This window comes from Carlito syrichta, unplaced genomic scaffold, assembly GCF_000164805.1.
Source record: "Carlito syrichta isolate Samal-C Ts95f unplaced genomic scaffold, Tarsius_syrichta-2.0.1 Scaffold301827, whole genome shotgun sequence".
Lineage (NCBI taxonomy): Eukaryota > Metazoa > Chordata > Mammalia > Primates > Tarsiidae > Carlito > Carlito syrichta.
This window is the reverse complement of record NW_007245923.1, coordinates 167,035-192,949: the sequence shown is the minus strand read 5'-3', so window position 1 is coordinate 192,949 and position 25,915 is coordinate 167,035. Positions and strand designations below refer to the sequence as shown.

General features: G+C 42.7%; 1 protein-coding gene across 1 annotated transcript in view; it reads right to left on the bottom strand.

Moving 5' to 3' along the window:
* IGF1R (insulin like growth factor 1 receptor) overlaps window positions 1-25,915 on the bottom strand; it is a 255,643-nt gene that overhangs the window by 67,277 nt on the left and 162,451 nt on the right. The window lies entirely within an intron of this gene.

Sequence of the window (25,915 nt, the reverse complement as noted above, 5' to 3'; positions counted from 1 at the left end):
CCTCAGTGCACATCCTAACCTATTAGATCACTGAGAAGTCACCATGTCTGATGGTCATTCTCAAGTCCAAGAACATGGGTGAGTAGTGGGTAGTATCGCTGAGCCCCAGGGATGACAGGATATTAGAGATCATTTCATCCAAGCTCCTCCGTGCTAAAGTTAAGTGAAACCAGTGTCCAATAAGCACAAGTCCACCATGCACATCCCAAATAGATGAGCTGGCATTTATTTCCATAACAATGTTGTCATGATCACACTCCATGGGCTGTTATTCTTACTCATAAATTAACTATAAATCAACAAAATATGAAATCTGGTTTGAATTATACATTTCCTACTTTTTCCTCGAGTTGGAAAACAATACAAAATTATTTAAATATGTATATTTTTGACTCTGACATGCACTGCTGAGTGAAGATTCTATTATTTTTTTCCTTGCAATAAAAATACACACTCGGCTGGGTTCGGTGGCTCAGCCTGTAATCCTAGCACTTTGGGAAGCCGAGGTGAGTGAATTGCCTGAGCCCGCAGGTTCAAGACCCACCTGGGTAACTTGGTGAGATCTCGTCTATACAATAAATCAAAAATTAGCCGGGTATGGTAGCATGCACCTGTGGTTCTGGCTACTTGGAAGGCTGAGGCAGAAGGATCACCGGAGCCCAGCAGGTCGAGGCTGCGGTGGCCAGGAGCGTGCCACTGCACTCCAGTTTGGGCAACAGAGTGAGACTCCAACTCAAAAAAAAAAAAAAAAAAAATACATACTCAAAAAAATCAGAGCTCACAAACAAGAAAAGAGAATATAACGAACACACCAGTCAACCTACTCACAGACAGCTCCTTTACTAATACCTTCAGGAGACCCCTCCCAGATCCTGTCTTATGCGTGTGTGTAGACATATAAATACAAGTATCTGTGAAAAGGACCAATCTGTCCTGAAAATATTTTTTTGGCATAACAGACTGTGAATTCCACAATCATTTAACAGCAGCACTACATTCCATGGGAGAATATATGATACATCACACCTGTCTCCTACTATCAGACTTTTTCTTTATTCACAACTTTTTATTGTTACAATCAGCACTGCAATCTTCATAAGCACCCTTAAGATTTCAGTAGGATCCATTTCCAGAATTAATCTTGCTGGGTCAAACTGTCCTCTGGAAAGTTTGTACCAATTTACACACCCACTAGTTGTGCTCAAGAGTTCCTATTTCACTGCAAACAGGGGAATTTAAAAACATATCAGACTTGGACCTTCAAATGAATAGTGTCAACTCTGAAGAAAACAGACTAATTATCCCAATGTTGTCAAGCTTAATATAATTTTGTAACTTTCTCCTTTGAAATCATCCTTTGGCAAAGACAATAGGTTGTCTTCTGTTATTTATTTTTCTTATACTTTTTGGTAATCTTTAGTTAGGAATATTGCCATTAGCTAGAGACTACCTCTCCCAGCTTCCTTTGCAGCTAGAAGTGGACATATGACTTCTTTCTAGCCAGTGAGATATAAGCAAACTTTTTGAATGACACTTCCTGTACTCCTCCTCCAAGCTGGCTGGAACGCAGGAGCTCAGGCAGCCATTTTGGACCATGAGGCGAAACCTTAAGAATGGTGGAGAAAGACAACAAGAATTTGTTCCCTCATGACTGAGGGGCCACTAAGCTAACTCTGGAGTGTTTACCTCCAGACTTCATTAGATGAGAAAGAGAATTTTATCTTGTTTAAGTGACTGCAATTTGTTTTACGCAACTGAACTAATCCCAACTGACACATACCTTCAGAGCTATCTCTAAGGAAAGAAGAAAACCATTCCTGTTGGTTCATGTCATTTTGTTCACCAGAACTGGCTCTCAATGACTTCTGGCTATTTCCAAAAACCAATCTACCTACCAAATAACAAGGAGTTAACTATCTGTATACACCAAAAAAGTGTATGTTGCAGGAGCTCCTCAAATGTTGCACGTACTGTCTACCTAGGTAATTATCTTGAGGAGGATAACAGGAATTTGAATTTACAAGTCTAGCACATTTGCAGTAGACACACACACACAGACACTCATCTTCCAATCTCCCACTTAAAGACATCTAATAATCAAATAATTTAAATGATTGTTTAATTTCAAATATATCAATTATGGAGGCCACTTCAGGGTTCAAGATCTAGAGAAACACTGAAATTGCATATCTTAATTCCAAGTTTTTAAACTGATAATAACAGAATATAATTCCATCTATCCTCCATTTATGTCTTCATTAGACAACTATTAACTGAGCGTGTGCTGCACCTGCGTGCCAGATAGATGCACAGAATGATCAGTGGCAGCACCTCTTCACTCTCAGGGAGTGGGCAGCGTACCAGGAGAGTGCAGGGGTGAGCGGGGCTTGCAGGGTGTTTCCTGGGCCCCTGGATATCAGGGAAGGTCTCGCAGAGGTGATGGGGCTGGCGCTGAAAGCAGAAAGGCAAGCAGGAAAAGAACAACACCACAGACGGAGTCATGTGTAAATGCTTGTAAAAGCAAGAGTGCCATTGCGGTGGGAGGACTGGATACTCATGAAGAAAGCCAAGAACCAATCACAGATGCTGCTGGGAGAGAGAAGGCGGCCAGCTCAGGAAGGCACCCACAGCCTGTCCGAAGGGGTTGAGACCAATTGGTGGATGATGGAGAGCTGTGGAAGGCTTTAGGAGGGGAGCAACATGGTCAGATTTTCCTGTCGGAAAGGTCATCTGGCAGCAGTGCAGTGGGCATGACAATAAGAGACAGCAGAGCTGAAACAAGAGCGGGATCAGGTGAGAGCAGACTCACAGCCTGGCTATGTTGCTCCTACCAAGTTCATGTACATGATGGATTCGTGAGGTTTACTAGAACAGGCTACAGAAGCAATGCTCACAGTCTCCCCGCTCAGGCACATGCGAGCAGTACGAAGCACTAACGTCCTGGAGGCTGCTCTTCAGCCACCACCATTACCATACCTTGTCACTGGAGCAAAGAGAAATTAAGAATCTTATTGTCATTGTCAGAGACTAATGGGGGTGGGGGTGGGGGACCAATTACTACCTGCAGAGTCCCCCTTTCCTCACTTACAATGTAAAGAAAATGCTACATGAAATGAGGAGTAATAGACATTAAGATTAAATTGCTACCAACTAGTAGTAAAAACTCAAGAGCATTGAAAAGAACAGAAAAACATCTCCCTGCACTTGCTATCAGTTCTACCTGAATATCAGTATCAGGATGAGGGGAAAAAAAAAAAAAAAAAAATATATATATATATATATATATATATAATCTGACAAAGTCCCTGCAGATATGTTCTGCATTTCCAGCATGTCTGAGCAGCGGTCCACTGAAATTCCTGAAGAAGTGAATTAAACAAAAGTGCCACTCAGTCAGTCCTTGCCAAAACCAACACGCAGGTGGGGAGTTGGGCTTGTTTTGGTAGTGGGAGCAATTGCAGAAGGAACATCAGTAAAACAACTAGGTAAAATCATTTCTGTTATATACAGAACAATCTTTTAAAGGGATCACAAATCAAGAAGGCTTTCTTTATGTTAAATGATGCCAACTACACACAAACACATAAAATGGGATGGGAGGTAAAAAAGAGAGAGGATTTGCCTGCTGGAAGACAAACTCCATAAGCAAGTGGAGCTCCAGGGATGGCTGCCACCAGGAAGCCCCTCCCTGAAGCACAACCTGGGAGGGGTCTGTGAGGTAGGTGGGAGAGTGCTTGGAAGTCTGGGATTAGAGAGTCTGGGACCAAGCCCCAGAAGCCTGCTGTAAATTTTGTCTCATCTCAATGTATATAAATATTATTAGTGTTCAGGACTATTAAGGGATTTCTTGAAAAGCCCTGGGCAGCGGGTCTCGCCAGCAGATGGACGGTTGCTCCCCACGAGTGCCAAACTTGAACATTTAGTACAGTAACCAAATTTCCAATTACGGCACTGAGGGGGGAAAGGAAGAGACCTTCTTCCTTGGTTTCCATGAATAAGCAACACACTGAATGTGATTAAAGGCATGTCAACTTTTAATAGGAAAATGAAAGCTGCTCTCAACTAATAAATATCCAGAGAAAAAAGCAAAGTGATTTTGCCCACAAAATCTTTCTATTCCTTGGAATTCTTACAATGACCTAAAAATAAAAACAGATTTATCTAACTTTTTGGAAAAGCTAAAACATGTCCCACATTGACCATTAAAAGGAATGGTTCAGCCGGGCTCAGTGGTTCAACCTGTAATCCTGCACTTTGGGAGGCTGAGGTGAGTGGATTGCCTGAGCCCGTGGGTTCGAGACCTACCTGGGCAACTTGGTGAGACCTCATCTCTACAATAAATCAAAAAATTAGCTGGGTGTGGTAGCACGCGCCTATAGTTCCAGCTACTCAGAAGTCTGAGGCGGAAGGATCGCCGGAGCCCAGCAAGTCGGGTGACAGAATGAGACTCCAACTCAAAAAGAAAAAAAGGAATGGTTCAAGGTCACAATCTGGGTGAGAGAATGAGACTCCAATTCAAAAAGAAAAAAAGGAATGGTTCAAGGTCACAATCACATAAAACTGAAGCTCTGCACTTAAAACTCATCCTCTTCGTTTTGAGGGGAGAGAAAAAGAAATCACACACCTTGAAATTATTAAATTCTTTCTAGAGTTTTTTTTTTTTAACATTTGCTTTTGTTCTTGTCCAAAAGTTCCTTAATGGTGCTTAGCTCAGATAAGTCATTTTTATTTATTTTTATTTTTAGAGACAGGGTCTTGCTCAGTGCCTAGGCTAGAGTGTAGTGGTATGATCACAGCTTGCTGCAGCCTCCAACTCCTGGGCTCAAGGGATCCTCCCACCTCAGCCTCCGAATTGGCTGGGACTATAGGTGTACGCCGCTATACCTGGCAGAGAAACCATTATTAAAAGCATAAGAAAATACAGTGCTCTGCAAGAAAAAATGGAAAACTTGATCTCCTCAAAGGAACACAAAAGAAAAGTGGTGTCACCTGTCATACAGTATTTTACAATGCAGACAAATTTATCCCAAATAATTTCTAAAGGCTAACAACTAGTCCATAGATGTTCACATAAGGTAAAACTTCTGAATCAAAGTACAGAGCAGTTTTGAGACATCTTAACTACTTTGGGGTTGCCCTAAGTGACAGGCCAGTGTTCCCGGGAGGGATGCCTTTCCTAATAGGCATGAATCCTGTGCATCAAGACCAACTGCTTCTAACTCCAAGAAAGTGAATTCAGCCTCCAACGCACGTCAGAAACACACATGAGCCCAAAGAAATGTCATGATTCTCTTGCTTTAGAGTGGAACTGACTCCACTAGACACCGCGGGGAGGGGAAGGGAATGGAGAGGAAGGGATGACAAGTGAGGGACTCTAGCTGGGTCAGCTGATGCACAGCAATCCCCCAGCTCAGCCAAAAGCCCACCCAGGGCAGTCTGCATTCTCTCCAGAAAGCACTCAGCTCAGGTGAGGGAATGAGGAAGCCTCCTTTTGCAATTAGCAGGCAGGCCTTAGGCTCAGCCCTGCAGACACAGCATGATCAGGGACTCAGCCCAGCCCCCTCAGGACTCAAACCCTGAAGTCAAGCAGTGGGAATTCGAGCCAGCCACATGCAAAGGACAGGTTAGGACCAGAGAAGGGACTTCCAGGCCGAAGCTGGAAAAGTGAGTAGAAGCTAGCAGGTGCATGGGGGTGTTGGCAGCACTGATGGGGAGTGTGGGCCAAGAAAAGCAAAGGTGATGAAGAAAACCTTGGCCAAGACTGAAGGATGCAGGCACTGGGGATGGAGGGGCAAGAAGACCAGGAGGAAAAATGGTGAGCCCTGAGGTAGGAGGGCATGGTCTTTTAACCCTACTATTAAGAGGAAAGGCAGTCACACGATCTGATATGCACTTTAGCAACAGTGGTCTAGATCAGAGGGACAGCAGTGCAGATGGGGAAGAGTAGGGGTAGGTTTGAGATATATCCAGGAAAATCTGGCATCATGCAGAACTTCTCTTGAGAGGGGGTAGAAAAGATCAGCTTGATCTGGGCTATGTTGTTTTTGTGCACACATCCAAGTGGAAAGTTCTGAAATGCGGCTGTATGGATGCATTCAGGTGCAGTCTCAGCTGGGAATGTCATGGGGTGTGGTCAGTAGATGCACAGAGAGAGACTTTGGGTATGGTTGTGTGGAGGTCTGAGGATGCCTAGAGGGCCCACAACAGAATCCCAGGGCACACCATGGTCAAGGGTACTACCACACATGGGGGCCTACCATGGAGCCACTGCTCCTTTAGAATATCCCCATTCCTTTCAAAGAAATGTACTCTAATGGATTTCAGTGCATTCATCTATGAATGTTCAGACTCACATTTCTACCTCTCTCTGCACCTCTCTCTACCAGACACACAAAGCATAAGTCCAAGTAATGATAACAATGCATCTGAAATTATTAAATTCTTAACATTAACATTTGCTTTTGTTCTTGTCCAAAAGTTCCTTAATGGTGCTTAGCTCAGATAAGTCATTTTTATTTATTTTTATTTTTAGAGACAGGGTCTTGCTCAGTGCCTAGGCTAGAGTGTAGTGGTATGATCACAGCTTGCTGCAGCCTCCAACTCCTGGGCTCAGGGGATCCTCCCACCTCAGCCTCCGAATTGGCTTAAGTCTTAAGTCTCACAAACATGGTACCAAGAATCCAAAAGGCAAAGAGTTCAATCAAAGCTGTCCCCTTGCTGCTTTCTGTTTGATCCTCAAACTAATCAGAGTGAGAAAATAAAATAAGCTCTACCCCCGGGGGCTGCTTATGAGGCCCAGAAGCTTTGCTGCTTTTCCAGGAAGGCAGAGGCGGCCCAGTGAACAGTTTGGATAGAAGGAGTATTATCTCCAGGACCCAAAACTGGCTACAGAGAGGTGCAGGGGGTCCTTGACTGGCACAGGAGGACAACCTGGCCAGACCAGGTGCTGTGCCCACTCAGTCTGACAGGTGTACCACCATGTTCTCGTCTTGCAAAATAAGCTTCAATCAGCCCTCACTCTGTCCTCTCACAAACACCGTTCTCCATCCCATCAATGCTGGCACAGACATCCACTGTATTTCATCCCAGTTTATCAATGTGCCATTTCCTTAAGAAGACCCCTAGAATGGAAAAAGTAGGCTTTCCTCCCCTTCTAGTCACAGGGGTCTTGCAATATTGTCCAGGCTAGTCTCAAACTTCTGTGCTCAAGGGATTCTCCCACCACAGTTTCCCGAGTAGCTGGGATTACAGGTGCATGCCATTATGTCTGACTACAAAAGCAGGCTTATTTGTTTTATTTCACAGATCTAAGCATTTTCAAAGTGGTGTGTACATGCACATTCACACACACAATACAGGTTGAACATTTCCCAAAATCTGAAATTATTTGGGCACAGACATGATGCTCAAGGAAAATGCTTTTTGGAGAATTTTAGATTTTGAATTTTTGAATTTGGGATGCTCAAATGGTAAGTACAATGCAAATATTCCAATAAATAAATAAATAATCCATGGCAACCCCTAGGGGTCCCCCTCCCACTGTGGGAGTTTTCTGTCCTCTCAATAAATACTGCTTTCTCAAAAAAAAAAAAAAAAAAAAATCTGAATCCAAAACACTTCAGGTTCCAAGCACAAGTGATATTCAACTTGTACATATAAACTATGCATGTTTACACACACACACACACACACACAAAGAACAATTTTCTCAAAATTAAGTTGAGGACTCTGTCAAGTTTCATCCTGAGAAACAGTTAAAGGAAAATCCCACTGAACCACTGCCTCGAAATCCTAGGCAAAGTTTAAAACAAATTCCAAACAGGCGTCTGCCTGAAAAACTATAGCCATTATGTGGAATCAGTTATGAACAGCAAAAGAAAGTTCAAGTGGCAACCTCTGTAGCTTAATTATCCACAAAAGAAAATAACATTGGCAACAATGTTTCTCTTCTCAATGCCAAAAAGAAATCATCTATTATTCTGGAGAAAATATCCCACCATAACAGTCAGACCCAGAAGAGACATTTTATGGCTAGAATAGAAGATACCTCAATTTGTTTGAACTGCAAGGAAACTGCACAAATTTAAGTTTCAAGAGAACTTTGGAAATGCACCCAGGACACACAGAAAGGCACACCTGAGCAGAGCTCTCAGTGAGTATGGCAAGATGGCAAGGCTGGTGAGTAACCAGGCTGAACCACACCATTTTGGACCTGTGAATGTAGTAGGCCCAAAAGCTTTCATTGTCTCCCAAAGTCCAGTGTGCACAAAAGAGACCCTGCAGTCTTTGAAAGGGGTTTCAAATACTCAGGTTTGAGTTAGCTTCCTTTCTAATAGGAAGACGCCTAGATAAGGCATTTTTTTTTTTTTTTTTTGAGTTGGAGTCTCACTCGGTAGCCCAGATTGGAGTGCAGTGGCCGCTCCCAGCCACCACAGCCTCGACCTGCTGGGCTCCGGCGATCCTTCCGCCTCAGCCCTCCAAGTAGCTGGAACTACAGGTGCGCGCTACCACGCCCGGCTAATTTTTTTGTGTGTGATTTATTGTAGAAATGAGGTCTCGCCAAGTTGCTCAGGTGAGTCTTGAACCCACGGGCTCAGGCAATCCACTCACCTCAGCCTCCCAAAGCACGGGATTACAGGCTGAGCCACCGAGCCCGGCTAAGGCATCTTTTTATTAACACGTGAACTTCCAAAAGAACTGGGGTATGTAGAGGGGAAAAGAAACTGCATCTTACCCCACTCTTTCTGAGGTGACACTGGGTTGCAGGACTGCTTTCATGCAGGCAAGAGCAGGCAAGAAACGCCTAGGGACACAAGATCTGCCTGGCCCTGCTTATAAGCAAGAAGTACCTATGCAGCCTGTCCTCCCTTTCATACAATCACAGATTCCTAGAGTTTATGAGGTTTATAGGGTCATTCATCTCATGCCACTTCAAAACATTTTTCTACAAAAACTCAGATGACCTTTATATGCTTAAGGGAACTAATTACTTTTCAGGAAGTGCTTCTCTACTGCCAAACACACCCATGTCGACAAAGTTCTTCCCTCCGCCCAACACAGATGCACTTTCCTATAGTGCATACTTCCCAGTCCTCATCCAGGTGTCTGGCACACAGGGGAGATGGGTGTGTTCTTGTACAGGTCAGACTTCCGAATACTCCAATTTAAATATTCCAAGATGATGATCATGGTCTCCCTCAGGATGCCTTACTCAGTCCCAGCTCATGCAGCACACAGCAACACACTGCTTTTTAAGATACTTCTTTTTTTTTTTTTTTTAAGTTGGAGTCTCACTCTGTCACCCAGACTGGAGTGCAGTGGCCTGCTCCCAGCCACCGCAGCCTCGACTGCTGGGCTCCGGCGATCCTTCCGCCTCAGCCTTCCAAGTAGCTGGAACTACAGCGGTGCACTACCACGCCTGGCTGATTTTTGATTTATTGTAGAGATGAGGTCTCACCAAGTTGCCTAGGCGGGTCTTGAACCTGCGAGCTCAGGCAATTCACTCACCTCAGCTTCCCAAGGTGCAGGATTACAGGCTAAGCCACCTTTTTAAGATACTTCTAACCTATTCTAACAGTACAAACATAGCTTGAACAGTGTGGAATATGATGAAACTGAAAGATCAACAGTACTCTTCTATGTCCAAAACAGCTTGCTTAGAGTCTCTGCACGATCTTAAAAATAACTAACATCTTACTTAACAGACTCCTTCTGAGTGCCTAGTCACCTGAAATTCCTAGGTTTTCTTTTACACAGTAACTATTTAAATCTCCCCTATATGAATCTAATTTATATTGTAGAGTCTGAATACAGGACTTTTTATTAACATAAAGTTAATATTCACTGAGTATTTTCCACGTGCTGACAATACATGAAATATCTTACATACATTACTGTATTTAATTCCCCTAATAATCACAAGGGGGCAGTATCATTATCCTCATTTGTCCATTTGAAGGCACTGAGATTAAAGAACTTGTCCAAAGGCATACAGCTAATAAACTGCATACCTTGGCCTCAAATCTAGATCCTCCTGACCACTGATCAATTGCGGCCTCTTCCCCCACTATGTTCCAGCATGCCTCTGCTGCCTGAAAGTAAGGGCCTTGGAAGTTCGTCTCATGCCAATTTTCTTTGTAAGCATGCATTCATCAAGAAGAATAAATCACAAGTCCCAACACCCTTTTCTCCCTCCTGAAGTATAACACTTAGTTTAAAGCACAAAACCCACAAAACATGGCATTCTGGAAAAGGGTCATCTGGAAAAGGGCATCAAGGAGATAACATGTACACTAAGCCACCTTTATTTAATTGAGTTATAGCAAGGCTCAAGGATATTTTTTTTCCTAGCAAAAATCTGCAAGGCTGGGTCTTGTCAGGTTTATCAGCAAGGGTCACTGCTAAGTTGCAACACTTGAAGCAGCAAGCTCCTCTGATGGAAGACAGTTACAGCACCATGTTCTATGGGGCAAATGTGACTGTATATAAATGACTGCTATCAGAAACCAGAACAATGAGACCCAGGAAGACTCAATGACCCACAGAACCGGTTGTACCCAAACAAGTCTAACTAATGAGATTAGATAACAAGAGCTCATTCTCTTCATCAATTCATTTAGCTCAGCAAGACCGAAAACTCCGTCATGGGGGAGAAAAAAGAAAAACCTTCATTTTATGTCTTCCCCTTGGTGCTGTATGTAATCAAGGCTCACAGAAACATCCAAGTTCCAAGTGGAGTCTCTCTGTTTAGGACAGAAGGCATGCCACAAGGTTTGGCTGCTGAATGTATCTGTGAACATTTAATTAATGAGCAGAAGAAATAATCTCCTACTAACAATGCCCATTGGATCACTGAGGTCTCAAGAACCAACAAGCTATGCTGGACAGAGTATTGAGAAAACAGAAAAACAAACACACACCACAAAAAGGGCAACTAAGAAACCAGAAGGAGGCAAGTTATAAATAGCATTATTATTAAAAAGAGGTTTTGAGAACTAATTAGTATGAGTGAAGAAAGGGAAGCCATCAATGCAAAGAATTAACACAAAAGGCTGAGAAGCAGACAGCGGCTCAGGAATCTACCTCTGGTTGAGGTGCTAGTTGTGCTTATACTATGGGCTACATTTTTTCTTCCTTCATACATTTTTAATAACAGCTTTATTGAGACATAATTCACATACTATATAACTCACCCCTTTAAAGTGTATAATTTGATAGCATTTAGAATATTCACAGATCAGTACAAACACCATCACAATTAGTCTTAGAGTATTTTCATCACCTCAAAGAAAAACACTATACCCATTAGCCATCCCTCCCATCCCCCTTTTGCTAGGCAACCACTAATCTACTTTCTATCTCTATAGATTTGCCTATTCAGGACATTTCATATGAATGGAATTAGACAACAGGTAGTCTGCGACTGGCTTCTTTTACTAGTGTAACATTTTCAAGGTTCATCCCTGGTAAGGCATGTATCAGTACCTCATGCCTTTTTATTTTCAATCATAAACTGACTTTCACGATTCACATCATGGGAAAGTTAGCCCTGTAAACCTTTTTGCTAGTGTGTAGTGATAAAAATCACAGGGACATTGGTCATAGGTTGGTGTACAGACATCCATTTAGACCTCAGAATCTGTTTGTATTCTAGATTATTCTAAAGGGAAAAGGACTTGATAATGCTATCAAACTGACTAAGCTGTGCCATTCTTTGATACCAGGAAAAAGAGTTACAGCCATGAAATCTGCGAGGGAGCCGGGCTCGGTGGCTCAGCCTGTAATCCCGCGCCTTTGGGAGGCTGAGGTGAGTGGATTGCCTGAGCCTGCGGGCTCGAGACCTGCCTGGGCAGCGAGACCTCATCTCTACAATAAATTTTAAAAAAATCAGCTGGGCATGGTAGCGCATGCCTGTAATTCTGGCTACTCGGAAGGCTGAGGTGGAAGGATCGCCGGAGCCCGGCAGGTAGAGGCTGCGGTGGCTGGGAGCGGCCACTGCACTCCAGTCTGGGTGACAGAGTGAGACTCCAACTCAAAAAAAAAAAAAAAAAAAATCAGCTGGGCGTGGTAGCGCACACCTGTAATTCCAGCTACTCGGAAGGCTGAGGTGGAAGGATTGCCAGAGCCCAGTGGGTTGAGGCTGCGGTGGCTGGGAGCGGCCACTGCACTCCAGTCTGGGTGACGGAGAGAAACTCCAACTCTAAAAAAAAAAAAGAAATCTGTGAGGGAATGGCCACCCCCCTGTGACTCATGCCACCTGCTCTGGTGACAGAGAACAAAATACAGGAATGAGCTTAAACTCTACAGAAATGCCTGGCAAATGAACTTGATGCTGCACCACAGAGTCTCCTTACAGGGCAGAAAGGGAAAAGAAAAGGAATAAAGTCCAATATTAAGAAAAGGAGGAGGGAGAAGTTGACCTATTCCTTCTGTTATCACTGTATTTTTATAAAACAATACTCTTTAAAAAATAGTCTAGTATACTTTAAACTCACCCCCAATTTCTTTATTTTACCAAAGCCTATATACAAATTTGGGAAAGAAAGATAAGTTTTGGAGGAAACAACAAGCTTAAGGACAAGGGTGGTGAATACTGTGATGTCTAGGCTGGGTGTACTCTGCACCAGTGTCCTGGGATGAGGTCACCGTAGGCCTGGTTTCTTCATACACGAACATACAGTTTCTCTTTCACACAACTCACACTCCCTCCTTCCACCTTTATAAAAAATCTTTTGTAAATAAGAAAGAAATCACTGCAAAATGGGTGACTATTTTGCAACGCTTTCCCAGTGCTGTGAGCAACAGGCATGAGTACATAAAGGCACCCATCACTTAATACTGCCTGTCACAGATGCTTAAATGGACAGGGTGGAAAAAATACTCTCCTCACACACTTAAAAATTACTCCAAGTTGTTTTAAATTTGGAACTGTTTGTATATTCCTTATAAGTTTATAAAACTCACACTGTCCCTCCATGACTAACTAAAGTGGAATTGAGAGAGTATTCTATATTTATCACTTGTCTGGTTATTCGTGCTTACAGCCCTATTTCCACTCTCTGTTACTGTACACAGAGTTATGTGAGGTATTGTGGGCTCTTAAATGTTGCTGATTTCCTAACAAGGCAGGCCTATGTCCCGTAGGGACAAACTGGGGGCTGTTTCGAACAAGTGGAGGCCAAGCTCTGAGGAGGAGGTCTAGATTTGTGGTTTTGGCCAAATCTCTTCAAACTGGTGTTAGGGGTTATTTCTGGTCAATTACATGCCTTACTGGTATTGACACAAGTATCAATGCTACCAATACACTGTGTATTGCACAGATCCATAGATGCCTCATGCTTTACAGTTAGGGCTACAAACATCACTTTTCCTTATTTATTTTGGTGGAAATTGTTAGTCCAAAAGATGTAACGCTGAAACAACCCCATGTAAAAACCCCTTCCACACACATAAACAGGCCAACATAATTTAAGTGACTAAACAAAGCCATTACAGGGAAGCTACCATTTACAGAAATGTATACAATGTTTTGAACAAAACATTGTGAACAGCAGCAGAACGACTTACCAGGAAATTGTGATATATGTAGGAATTACCTATGGAGGTAGATTTTTTTCAGCATCTGTGGAATTTAGATTTTTATGTGCATACCTATACATGTATATGCTTGATAGTGAAGACTTTTCACAAGTGGTGAATACATGAATAAGAACAGCTCCTTCAGAATTGCCTCCTTAAGAGAATACACACCTATTCAATGACCTCACAATTTTGCAAAATCACTTACGAAATTTCATCTGAAAAATACTTCTAGAGATCACAGCATATTATTTGATAGAGCCTCAAAAGTGGCATATCTTTACAAAAAGAAGAAAATGGCTCACAGTCCCATTTTTCTTTCTTTTTTTTTTAGCAGTGGTCGCTCCCGGCCACCGCAGCCTCGACCTGCTGGGCACCAGCAGTCCTTCTGCCTCAGTCTTCCAAGTAGCTGGAATTACAGGCATGCGCTACCACGCCCGGCTGATGTTTTTATTTATTGTGGAGATGAGGTCTCCCTGCCCAGACGGGTCTCAAACCCGCGGGCTCAGGCAATCCACTCACCTCAGACTCCCAAAGGCGCGGGATTACAGGCTGAGCCACCGAGCCTGGCTCTTTCTTTCTTTCTTAATGTCAGAAGGGAAAGTAGAAATCTCAATTCTGTGTCTGTTGGTGAGGTGATACTATTTTTCCCATATCTTAGCCATTTGTATGACCTTTTGAGCTAACTGCTTCTTAGTGTCTTGTGTCCATTTTTTCCCCTGGATCTTAAATTTGTACTATATATTTAAGTTTGAGCTCTTAAAGAAGTATATGTTTGGTGTTTAAATATAACATTGTGCCTTAAACATTTTTGTTTTAGGATGGCTTAGAAATAAAATGCCTTTATGTGTATGTCAGTCTCAATCTCTCTCTCCTGTAATTAAATCTACCTGAGGAGCATACACAGCAATAGTTACAGATCAGGAAGTTTTAAGCCTGTCCACTTCTTATCTTTCCCGCTTCTCAGGTTGTCTCTCCTCTGATCTTGTTACTCCCGATGGCATGTTTTTGAATTTTACAGTATACATTATGCTAAAATGCCACATTATTCTCTTCTATTATCAAATCTGATTGCTGGTCCCATCTCTTGAAGTTAAAATACTTTTACAACTATGTTGAAATCACAAAAGATCAGCTAGATTTTCAAAGTAAACTCTGTTATCCAGGATAGATAGAGGACCAGAGTACCGCAGATGACCATATATACTCTGGATAATAGAATTACCACATAATCCTATGAGAACCAGCATTTTAGAAAACTGGAGCACAGAACACTCTCATCTGCAAAAATATATGGAACTTATATTTAATCTATCTGATGACTCAAAAGTTCCTCAGTAAAACATACAAATGTAAAATTATCATCTTTGGAATGTCCTTGCAATGAGTACGACTAAAAACAAAAACAAAACATTTGCCATTCCCACAGAATTATGTTGGCTCATATTTTATTTTGCTTAGTTTTTATTTTTGTGGGTGGTGGAGGTGGAGATGGGGGGGGGCAGTGCACTTTATAAAAATGTATCAACCTTGCCAGAATGCATTACAAGCGCTAAAATCCCATCTTGGCAGTACAAATCCAATCATAGTGGCAACTATCATTTCCTCAATTTCAATAGGAAAAGAAATCTGACTCTACTTTGGAAAGTTTGATCAAAGGACTTCAAAGTTCAAGGCACACACACACTCTCTTTTTTTCCCCCCAATAGTTGAACTTTTTTTTTTTTTTTTTGTAAATCAAAGGTTTTTCCAAGGACTTGAAAGTTCAAGACATTCTCTTCTCTCTTTTTTTCTTTCTACCCTAATAGTTGAGCTTTCTGTTTTTTTGTAAATGATGGGCAAAACTGAGTTCAACTGAAGAACCAACATAGGTATCCCATGGGTAAAATGCTAGTTGAAAGAGTGAGCTTCAGTTATAAATGCCCAATGGAGCTAGATTCCCCAATAGCTTCTGCTTTTTTCAATTAATATGAAACATCTGAGAGTAAATGCTTGTTTGATCTCAGGACCACTAAATATCTAGTATAATTTCCTGATTTTTGGTATTCAGTTTCTTCCAGACTAGTATTCAAATTACAAAGTGAATTATATTGCTGCAGGCCCACCCAACAACACTTACAGGAACCTACTAGGAAAGTTGGAACAATGAAGCAAATATGACAAAGCCTACTGTCACTAACATATAGGATGGAAAATTCAGGGTTTTCACTTCAGACATAGATAGGCTTCTCCTCTCTCCCTGCTTGGGTAGGCTTTACTCCACCCCACATCCTCATCTTTTAATTGCCTCCCAAACACTATCTGATCTATCCTACAGCCTGATTTTCAGGGTTCAAAGGAATTTGCTTTGAAAGATAAAGAAACTTAACACTTAGGATAACTTCATAAAAACACAACAAGCAAAACAGCTCTATAATGCAAAGCACACATGATTTTTCATTCCATCTTTGGTCTGAAGACTAGAGCAATTTGCACAGAAAGTTCATAAACACAAAGGGCTCAAATTGCACCCAAGCTCCAATGCTTATGCCCATGAACCCACATGTTTTGCATACCATGAGAATGTGTAAAGTTTACTTGCTAAATGAAGGGATCAGTAAATAGCAACTTGTAGAACACATGACTCTGCTCTCCAAATCAACATCTTAATTCTTTCCCTGAACACTACAAAAGCTGAAACTGGCCAAATCACTTCAAGCATAAATCTCTTCTTCAAAAATCTTATCCAAAATTCTAAATTTGAATAACCTAAAAATAAGGATCTGAAAATGTTAAAAGGTTTTTTGGGTTTTTTCTTCAAAGAAATAAGCTATGTAGGAACTTCCTCGAAATTCATGTCCAAACAATTGCTGTCTCCTGAGGTCCTGGAGCATCCTCACCCTGGAGCACAGGGCCCAGGAGGCCAGAGTGCGGGAGGCAGCAGCGCTGCAAACTGGAGCGCAGCATCTCTCAGGATGTGTTTGTGTTTCACTCACAGAGAGAACAAGTACTGGCAAATGACAAAAAATGAACATGTTTTGCAAACAATCAGTGTGACCTGAAACCCAGGGTAAAGGCTGAAGTCAGCGTTTGTTCACTGCAGTGAGAGCCAGACTCTGCAATGCCTGTTCAATGGAACACTCTGAAGAAGGGAAAGGCTCCTGGTTTCCCTCCATTCACCCAGGGGGACTTCTGATCTCAGGCCTGGGAGGGGAGGATGAGGGAGGGCCCACTCCCCAGCCCCAGCCTGGGCTGCAGCACTTTGTTCTGCTTCACTGCAGAGCCAGAGCCAGGGAGCATCTTTGAAATGAGATGAATGCCCAAAGGAAGGAGTCATCGGATTCTGGAGCTGAAAGCAACCCAAGAACACGACATCCAGTTGAACGTCTTCATTTGGCAGATGAAGAAAGTGAAGCCCAGAGAACCAAAGCTATGAAAGTAACACCACTCCCCAGAGTTGGGCTGCATACCCAGGACTCTTGTCACATCATGAGCTCCCCAGCCCCATTTCATCCAAGAGAACAGCATCTCTCAACCTTTAAAGCACACAACTCCCTTTGATAAACAGCCCACAAATCTCCTTTAACACTGCTGGAACTTTTGAAATGGATTACCCCCCCCATTTTTCCAATTCTGAAACTGCCTATTGAGTGCATTTCTCCCCTAACTGTACTCCCCTTCCACCTCAATAAACCCTCCCCCAAGTCCACCCGTTCTCCTGATTCACAGACGGGAGGATCTGCTCCCCTAAATTAACATTCTCACCCCACACAACAACTCTGTAGGGACACAGAGGATGCATTTTGAACCTGCTACTTCCATCTTCCTGCCCTCTCCCCTCCCACAACCCCCATCCTTTGAAATTTCTAAACCCCGGTAGAGGAAGCGCCGCAGGGCGCTTAATAAGCTCAGTCATGCTTGAAATATCCATTTCACCCACGAGGTACTGTAGGCAGCAAATCTGACCTGAGCATACATTTAGGGAGAAGATCATCTACTTCTAAAATTCAATAGTTGAAATTCCTAAAAATGCTATTCTTATTTGTTTTCACTGACATACCTGTGAACTTGTGACAGTTTGAGGGTTGAAAGAATACCCTCTGTAATAGGCAGCATCCACCTACACACATGGTAACAACGGCAAGTTAAGAAATCATCCTTCCTGTCACTGTGACAACAGAGGGTACGTATTGCAAATCTCCTTGCCCTGGAACTTACAAAACTTACAGGAAATCTTCTACCACCTACAAAGAAAACCCTATGCCAGAAAAATTAAGTGTAAACACTTTATATTAAATTAGCCAGGTGCTTTAAAAAAATAATATCCCAATCCAATATTTTCAAATTCTGGCTCTTTTTCAAGTCTTATGGTACACACTGGAGCAGAGGTACAGTGGACACATGTCTCTGCCCTTTGTAACATGTTCTGCTTTTCTGATGACTAGAAATAACCTGCAAATTTATACACACTTCAACCTGCCAAAAGAAAGCAACCAGTGATCTTGTTTTCTTTTCTTTTTCTAATTTTGAGTTGGAGTCTCACTCTGTCACCCAGACTGGAGTGAGTTGCCACGCTACCAGCCACCGCAGTCTCGACCTGCTGGGCTCCAGCGATCCCTCTGCCTCAGCCTTCCAAGTAACTGAACTACAAGCGCGCACTACCACCCCTGGCTAATTTTTTTGATTTATTGTAGAGATGGGGTCTTACTAAGTTGCCCAGGTGGGTCTCGAACCTACGGACTCAGGAAATCCACTCACCTCGGCCTCCCAAAGCGCAGGACTACAGGCTGAGCCACCGAGCCTGGCTAAAGATAAATCTTGAACTTGATCCTAAACTTATTGAAGATATCTTCCAGAGATGTATCAGTGAAAATACAGAGCAGAAAGAATAAGGTAAGAAACGTTGATGTGTCTCAGGTTATGTATAATACACGTCAATAAGTCTTGTGAGATACTCCATACAAAATACCTACCAGCTTGCTAACATGGTCATTTACTCCAACCACTTCCACTGAGGCAGAGTCACTTTCTGGGTGCTCTTCCCCTGAATTGGACCCTCGACTGCTTTGGCTTGCCTTTGGGGAGGAGGGACATGATGGCATGAGGTAGCATTCCTCTGCACATAAACCATGTCAAAAATATATTAAAAAGCAAACAAAATGTCCAACCCAGAAGTTATGCTGGCAAAATTTAAAGCAACAATTTAGAAACTGCCTACGCCCATTTATGTGCCAGTTTGACCACATTTTTAAGGGCCCAAGTTATGACTGTCTGTCTACTTTTTCAAAAATTGGTTTTAGGGAGAGTCAGTGTTTAAAATTTTGAGATGCTTAAGTTCATCCTCTGTTTTAGAGACAGAGCATGGAGGCTGTGCTAATATTGAGCAGACTATGCTAAAATTGAAGAACATAGACTCTGGGGTTAGACAGAAGTAAATTTATATCCCAGCTTTGTCACTTATTGGTTGCTGTGTATCAAAGGGACTCATTTTCCTTAGTCTACACATAAGACAAATACCACCTTGTGCTACTGGTACAAGATTAAATGTGGCAAACCATGGAACTATATTGAGTATACCTCTTGGCATATCTTAGGTGTTCTGTAAACATTAGCTACTATTATTTGATCCCTTGAGAGGACTTCTAGTCCTGACTCTGACAGCCTGCCTGCTCAGCTGAAGCACATGTGGGGTAGGAGAGGAAACTAGTCTCACATTATGATCCGCTAGTCTCTAATTCCCTGGAGGTTCCTTATGAGCCCTGATGTGCCAGGAATGGAGCAAAGGGGGATACCAAGAACCTTGTCTTTGATTGGTTGATATGCTGGAGAGCCACAGAAGATTTCATTTCAGGCGGAGGGTTATATGGCTAAGAAAAACAAAACAAAACAAAACCAAAAGACAGGATTCTAAAATATTTCAAATTTCATCTCTGAAGTATCACACATTTCAGATTAGCTTGGCTTTCTAATTCCAGTTTTTCAGTGCTGTTCTTAAATCCATTTGCTCTGAAATATCTTCATGTAGTACAAGTTGAACACAGACTTACTCAAGACAACATCATTTGAATGTTCAGTGTAGTTCAGACACTATTTTAAAATTTTTTTAGAGATGGGGTCCTGCTATATTGCCTAGGCTAGTCTTGAGCCCCTAGGCTCAAGTGACCCTTCCTGCATTGGTCTCCCAAAGACACTATTTTGAAGAATCTTCAAGATACAGAAACCAACTGGGGGGTAGGGTGGGGCCTGAGGATGTAGGAAGATTACACTTTCCAAAGCCTGCCAGGAAAGTTTTCACAAGCTTCAACTTCCACTTGAAAGGAAGCCCCTTTAGACAAGAAAAAAGGGTTGCCTATGCTTCAAAAGATTTCACTTGGCTCTTCAAAAAACCCCCAAACCTCCAAAACCTCCCAATACAATGTGCTCCTAAGTAAGTTTATATTCACTTTTTACAGGGATTAGATGAAAACTCTCTGGACCTAGTAAAGAGATATACAAGCTCCATCCTCTAAGGTAACAAAAAAACTCCTTACAGCTAATAAGGGAAGAGGTGAAGAAGGAAGTCCCCTGTTAGTAATTACTGGGCTCAGATGGAAGAGGGAAGGGGGTAAATAACATGGTGATGCCAAAATTTGTAATGTATGTCCCCAAATGCTCAAATAAATGGGCAATGCTAAATAATTCTATTCAACAAGGTTCTGTAACTAATTCCCACTCTCAGGTTCAGTCAGAAGCTACTCAAAGCTAGGGGTTTCATGGGAACCACTCAGAGGCTTCCTTGAGGGCTGAGTAAAAACATCTGCCATTAGGATTTTCCAGGTCAAAGGAATCCCTTCCAGGATTGATGGGCTGGATCTCCAAGTTGCAAGCAAGAACATGTGCGAGCTGTTTGGGAAAAGCATTGGCTTTGTGTTCAGGCATCTTGGGCTGGCTCCTGGGTGTGGAGGTGGCAAGGACAGCCAGCTGGCTGGAGCAGCCGTCAGAATGCCCAGTTCTCACGCTTCCTGCACCTCCACTATCCAGGACCCGCTCCTCTTGCTTCATGAAATTCATGCCGGTGCCAGTGCCACAGGAACATTCCTTCATCCCTACCCCATCACTCAGGGCCACTGCAATGGAAGGGAGTAGTGTCAGGACGCTACACTTACCACCTGCTCCTCTCAGATGTCCCCCGCTGTGAGCCTGTGTCAAGGAAGATGCACTCATTCATCCATTCAGTACAAATCTCTGCAATTTCCTGGTGCAGGGACTCTCAAGCTCCTGGGATGCAGCTGTATGTAAGTTTGGACTTTAGCACTCAGTGCTAGAGTAAATCATGACGGGGATACATAAAGACACATGCACATACAGCTTCTCCTCCTGGCCCCCGTACCAGCCACACAGGTCCTTTCTTTATCTTGAAGAAGGCAAATTCTTTGCTGACTCTGTGCCTCCACACATGCTGTTCCTTCTGCCTGGCTTATGTCTCCTCCCACTCTCAACCTGCTCTGAGATGCCTCAATGACCTTCCTGCTGGTTATCATGGCTATTGTGACCACAGAGGGGCCTCTCCTAAACACCGTCTAGGTAGGTGCCATTCCTGCAGCTCTCTCATTTTATGTGACAGCATTCTCTCCATCTCCTTCAAAGCATTGATCATATTTACAATCAGACTCACTTTTATTTTTGTTGTTGGCCTGGGGCTAGGTGGAGAGGAAAATGAGGAGTTACTGTTTAACGGGTACAGTTTCAGTTGTGCAAGATGAAAAGAATTCTGGAGATGGGTGATGGTGATTGCTATACAACAGTGTTAATTTTTTTTTTTTTGAGTCAGGGGCTCACTTTATTGCCCAGGCTAGAGTGCGGTGGCATGTGCAGTGGCATGATCACAGCTCACTGCGGCCTTGACCTCCGGGGTTCAGACCCTTCCTCTTCAGCCTCAGCCCTCCCCCCAGTAGCTGGGATTATAGGCAAGTACTACCACGTCCGACTAATTTTTTGATATTTTGTAGAGACAAGATCTCGCTATATTGCCCAGGTTGGTCTGGAACTCTTGGACTCAAGCAATCCTCCCTCCTCAATCTCCTAAAGTGTAGGGATTACTGGCATCAGCCACCGCACCTGGCAACAGTGTTAATTTTCTAATGCCACTGAACTGCACATTTAGAAGTGGTTAGATGGTAAATTTTGTTATGTGCATTTCACTACAATTTTTTAACAAACTTAGTTTTATGTTCAATCTCTCTCTCTTCCACTAGTGTACACTGTACTAGGACAGAAATCTTGTTTTTTTCATCACTATGTTCTTAGGACCATGCTCAGTATGTTAATTCAAGGATTTGTTCTATACACACTGTGAGCTCCTTGAGGGCAAGGACACCATTCCTTATTTTTATTTGCCTCACAGCTCTTCCCAGAGGGTCTTGCACACAGATAGAGTCAGGTGTTAATTTAACCCTGGACTATTACTTACACAAACTTTCCAAAAGCAAAGTCCTTGAGTTTTATAGAAAATGGGAGGTGGGGGGAAATATGTGCATACTCAGATTTTAAGGTTTCCTCTTTTGCTGTGGCTACCAAGAATCTCAGAATAATCTTCCATCTAGTGTGGTCATCTTGTTTACTTGACCATTCAGGTCCAATGTTACCCAAATGGGTTTTTTTTTTTAATTTTAATTTTTTAGTTGAAAGCTGTCTCAAAATTTCATTGAAATTAGACAAAAGCAAGTTATTTAAATTATTTAAAAGCAAGTAAATCAAATAATAAAAAGGAGTTTCCTGTAGGATAAGTACCTTTCTATGTGTTGACAGTCAATTGTTATTAAATAGATAACTGATGACAAGAGTAATATGAAAAGGTTTCTCCTTGCCCTTCATTACAAAAAAAAAGAAAAGAAAAAAATTCAAGAAGGCACTTTTATAATAAGCAAGAAAATGAACCACAGTCCTCAGGTTCTATTTCTTTGCTGGTTTTCCCCAAAAATAATCAGAAAAAATCATGTAACCTATCAACAAGCCCCAGTTCTCTTACAGGTCACACTTCCTTCTGGGCAGACAAAAAACTTTTTAATGAAATAATTCTCTCAAGGGCCGGATATGAATAAAAGCTGAAGGTACCAGCCTGGAAGGAGAAGGAAACAATGAATGTTTATTATTATTAGTGGTAAGACACCTACCATTTATGGGGCACTCATTGCTACAAGTGCTAAGTGCTTGGCACACACTGCCAGATTTAATCTCCATAGCAACCGAAAGAGTGAGGGCCTGCTGTTTTCCTGCTCTCAGAAATGAACCAGTGAAGTCCCAAGGCATGAGAGAACCTGTGCGGCTTGCCCAGAGTCACACAGCTTGAAGTAGGCAGAGCTGGAATTCTAACCTAAGTGACCTAACTCCAGGGTCAGTGCTTCCAACCGATAGGCTACAGGGCACATGCACACGTCACCGAGTTTCCTATTCTAATTCTCATAACTCTCAGAAAGGAATCAGCATTATTCCACTGATGGAGACCGAGGATCTAAGAAGCTGTGTCTTGCCAAGGAGTCAGAGCTACAATGAACACCAGGAGACCTCATAAGGCTTAAAGATGTGTCAGGGCCATTGGGGGCCATCCCAAAGAACCAAAAAACACAATAAATGTGGCTATTTTAAACAGTGGAAACTTTAGTTGTGTTTAACCTTACTTCAAAACATTTCTCAATTATTCCTACTTTAAATGCCTTAATTCACTAAACTGATGAAGCACCGAATTTGGTACCACACCACACACAGTGTTTAATCATGGTGACTTAAAAAAAAAACAACAAAGAGCTATTTTTTAGACAAGTTCAAATGAATTAAATATTTGCATATTTAATACATAAGTGCAGTGCACTTGTTTGTAAGGCATGTCAGGCATTGTGCTAACAGAAATACACAAGGCACATGACTGGAGAGAGGAGATGTAGTCACAGATACTAATTCATAAAAGAGGAGGACAAGAACAAGAACACTCTGGCTGAGAGGACCACAGAATGGGAAGGCATGTACAAGGCAGGAGTGCCCTAGTGGTGACTCTTAAAAAGTAGACAAGGGATGCATGGACTGAGAGGTAGTAGAGGAGGGACTTCTCAGATCCATGTATTTTAACAAAAAATTATAAAGCACCATCCTGATTAACATATAAACTTATAATTCTTAAAAATTAGCTCAGTGCATTTTGTCTTGAAGAGTAATTTTTTTTTTTTTTTTGAGTTTGATTCTCACTCTGTCACCCAGATTGGAATGCAGTGGCCGCTCCCAGCCACCGCAGCGTAGACCTGCTGGGCTCTGGCGATCCTTCAGCCTCAGCCTTCCAAGTAGCTGGAACTACAGGCGTGCGCTACCACACCCGGCTAATTTTTTGATTTGTTGTAGGGATGAGGTTTCACCAAGTTGCCCAGGTGGGTCTCGAAACCGCGGGCTCAGGCAATCCAATCACCTCAGCCTCCCAAAGCGCAGGATTACAGGCTGAGCCACCGAGCCCTGCGAAGAATGATTTTTAACTAAATAATTCTAATTTGTTTAAAACATCACAGGATAAGATTCAGAAAGAAGTTTCTATTGTAATTTAAAAATCGATGACCATGGATCACCTATTTCTAAAGTTGTTTAGAATGGGTTAATTCTCTCTTTCTCTGCACAAGGCAGTTTTAACTTGTCTACAATCCCTTCTTAAATGAAAAAATAAACAAACAAACCTCCATTGTGAGAGGCGCCTTTGGTGTCTGCCTCCTAGTCTTCCCTTAATAAAAGGAGAGGAGGGCTAAGGAACAGCCTCACTGGTCAGGATGTCATGAATTTAAAAAAGTGTAGCAATGCTGTTTGGTCAGACAGAGTTGAAAACCAAAATATTAGTCATTTGTTTAAACAAATTCACAAAAGCAAAAAGACTTCCTCCATGCCCAGTGAATTCTATGATCACACATTTAGCATGACTTTAAATTTTAACTTTCACAAATTAAAAGCAATATGATTCGGAGCAAGCAAGTGGACATCACCCCTTCTCTTGTGCTTATCTATTCCTGGTTTCATTAAACTGCCAAAATGACCGCCAGCACTTCCTCCCATCCCAACAGGAAAATTTCTGGTCTGAGTCAGACCAGAAAGCTCATGAATATTCTGATTTTCTGGAGTTCATACACCGAAATCACTAATTGATGACCAAACAGAGTTACCGACCACACATTTGAACCACCCCTCTGAAATAATTTATCAAAAGTTGGAATTTCGTTCTTAAAGTTATTAATAACAAGAATCTGTTTCCGATTTTTAAGATGAAGTTTAATCTTTCAAGCCTTTATTATACCGGATCCCCACTAATACACTTTGCTTTACTGCATTTTAATGAAGGCGAAGAGAAAATAAACCGAAGACAACCTTAAACTTCCCACACGAAACGGGGAAAAAGAAGCGTGCTGGAAGAGATTTAAATTAGGATCTGCATTTGCCGGGTACACGGAAGCGAAGAGAGAACTCGCGTCTGTGCAGTGGCGACGGGGACAGGGGACGGCGGCGGGGACAGGGGATGGCGACGGGGCGTTTTCCAGGGGATGGCAAGAGCAGCTGTCGGGTTGAGATTCGGGCCAAGTAACGCGGTGGGAGCAAAGAACAGTAAGGCTGAGTTCAAGTAAGAACGCGTGCTCTTATTCCCGTACTAATTTTTTTTTCCGCACGCACACGAGTGTCTTTTAGTTTCATTTTAAGTTGTGCACCGCGTGTAAGCACATCACCAACTTATCTGGGTGACAGGGCAAGTCATCTGCTCCGCGAGCCTCCCGCGGGGCAAGTGGCGACCCGGCCCGTGGAGGTCGGAGCACCATTTTCTTACTCCGCTAGGACCGCTCCGCTGGTTTTCCACCAAACTTGGTTTTGCTTAAGACCCGAGGGTGTGTCGCGAGAAAGCTCAGACTGATTTCCACCCAGAGCAAAAGGGATCATGGGCAACAGGAATCCTGAGCCCTCCCAGTCCCGGGGGAGGCCACGTGGACAGGACTGCGGGATCGACCCGGCCGTGACGGTAACGGCATTCCGCTGGGGAAACGGCGATTCAGACCGTGTGTTCGAAAAGAAATGAAAAACCCTTCATGTGCAATTTCGGATATCGAAATTAAAGAATTAGAAGGAAAACAAAACAAAAAAGCGAGGAGTTGATGTCTTTCCAAACCGGAAAGCCACACCCGAGCCTCACTCCGTCCACTCCAGCACGTCCCAAAGCCAAATGCAGTCGGAGACCACGTGACGTGGCGGTGGGCGTGGCCAAAGCGCGGTCATCTGGCCAGCACACGCTGGCTGAGCCCCGCCTCTAGCCAGGCCCGGCCCGCAGACATTTTCTTCTTCTTCTTCTTCTTCTTTTTTTTTTTTTTTG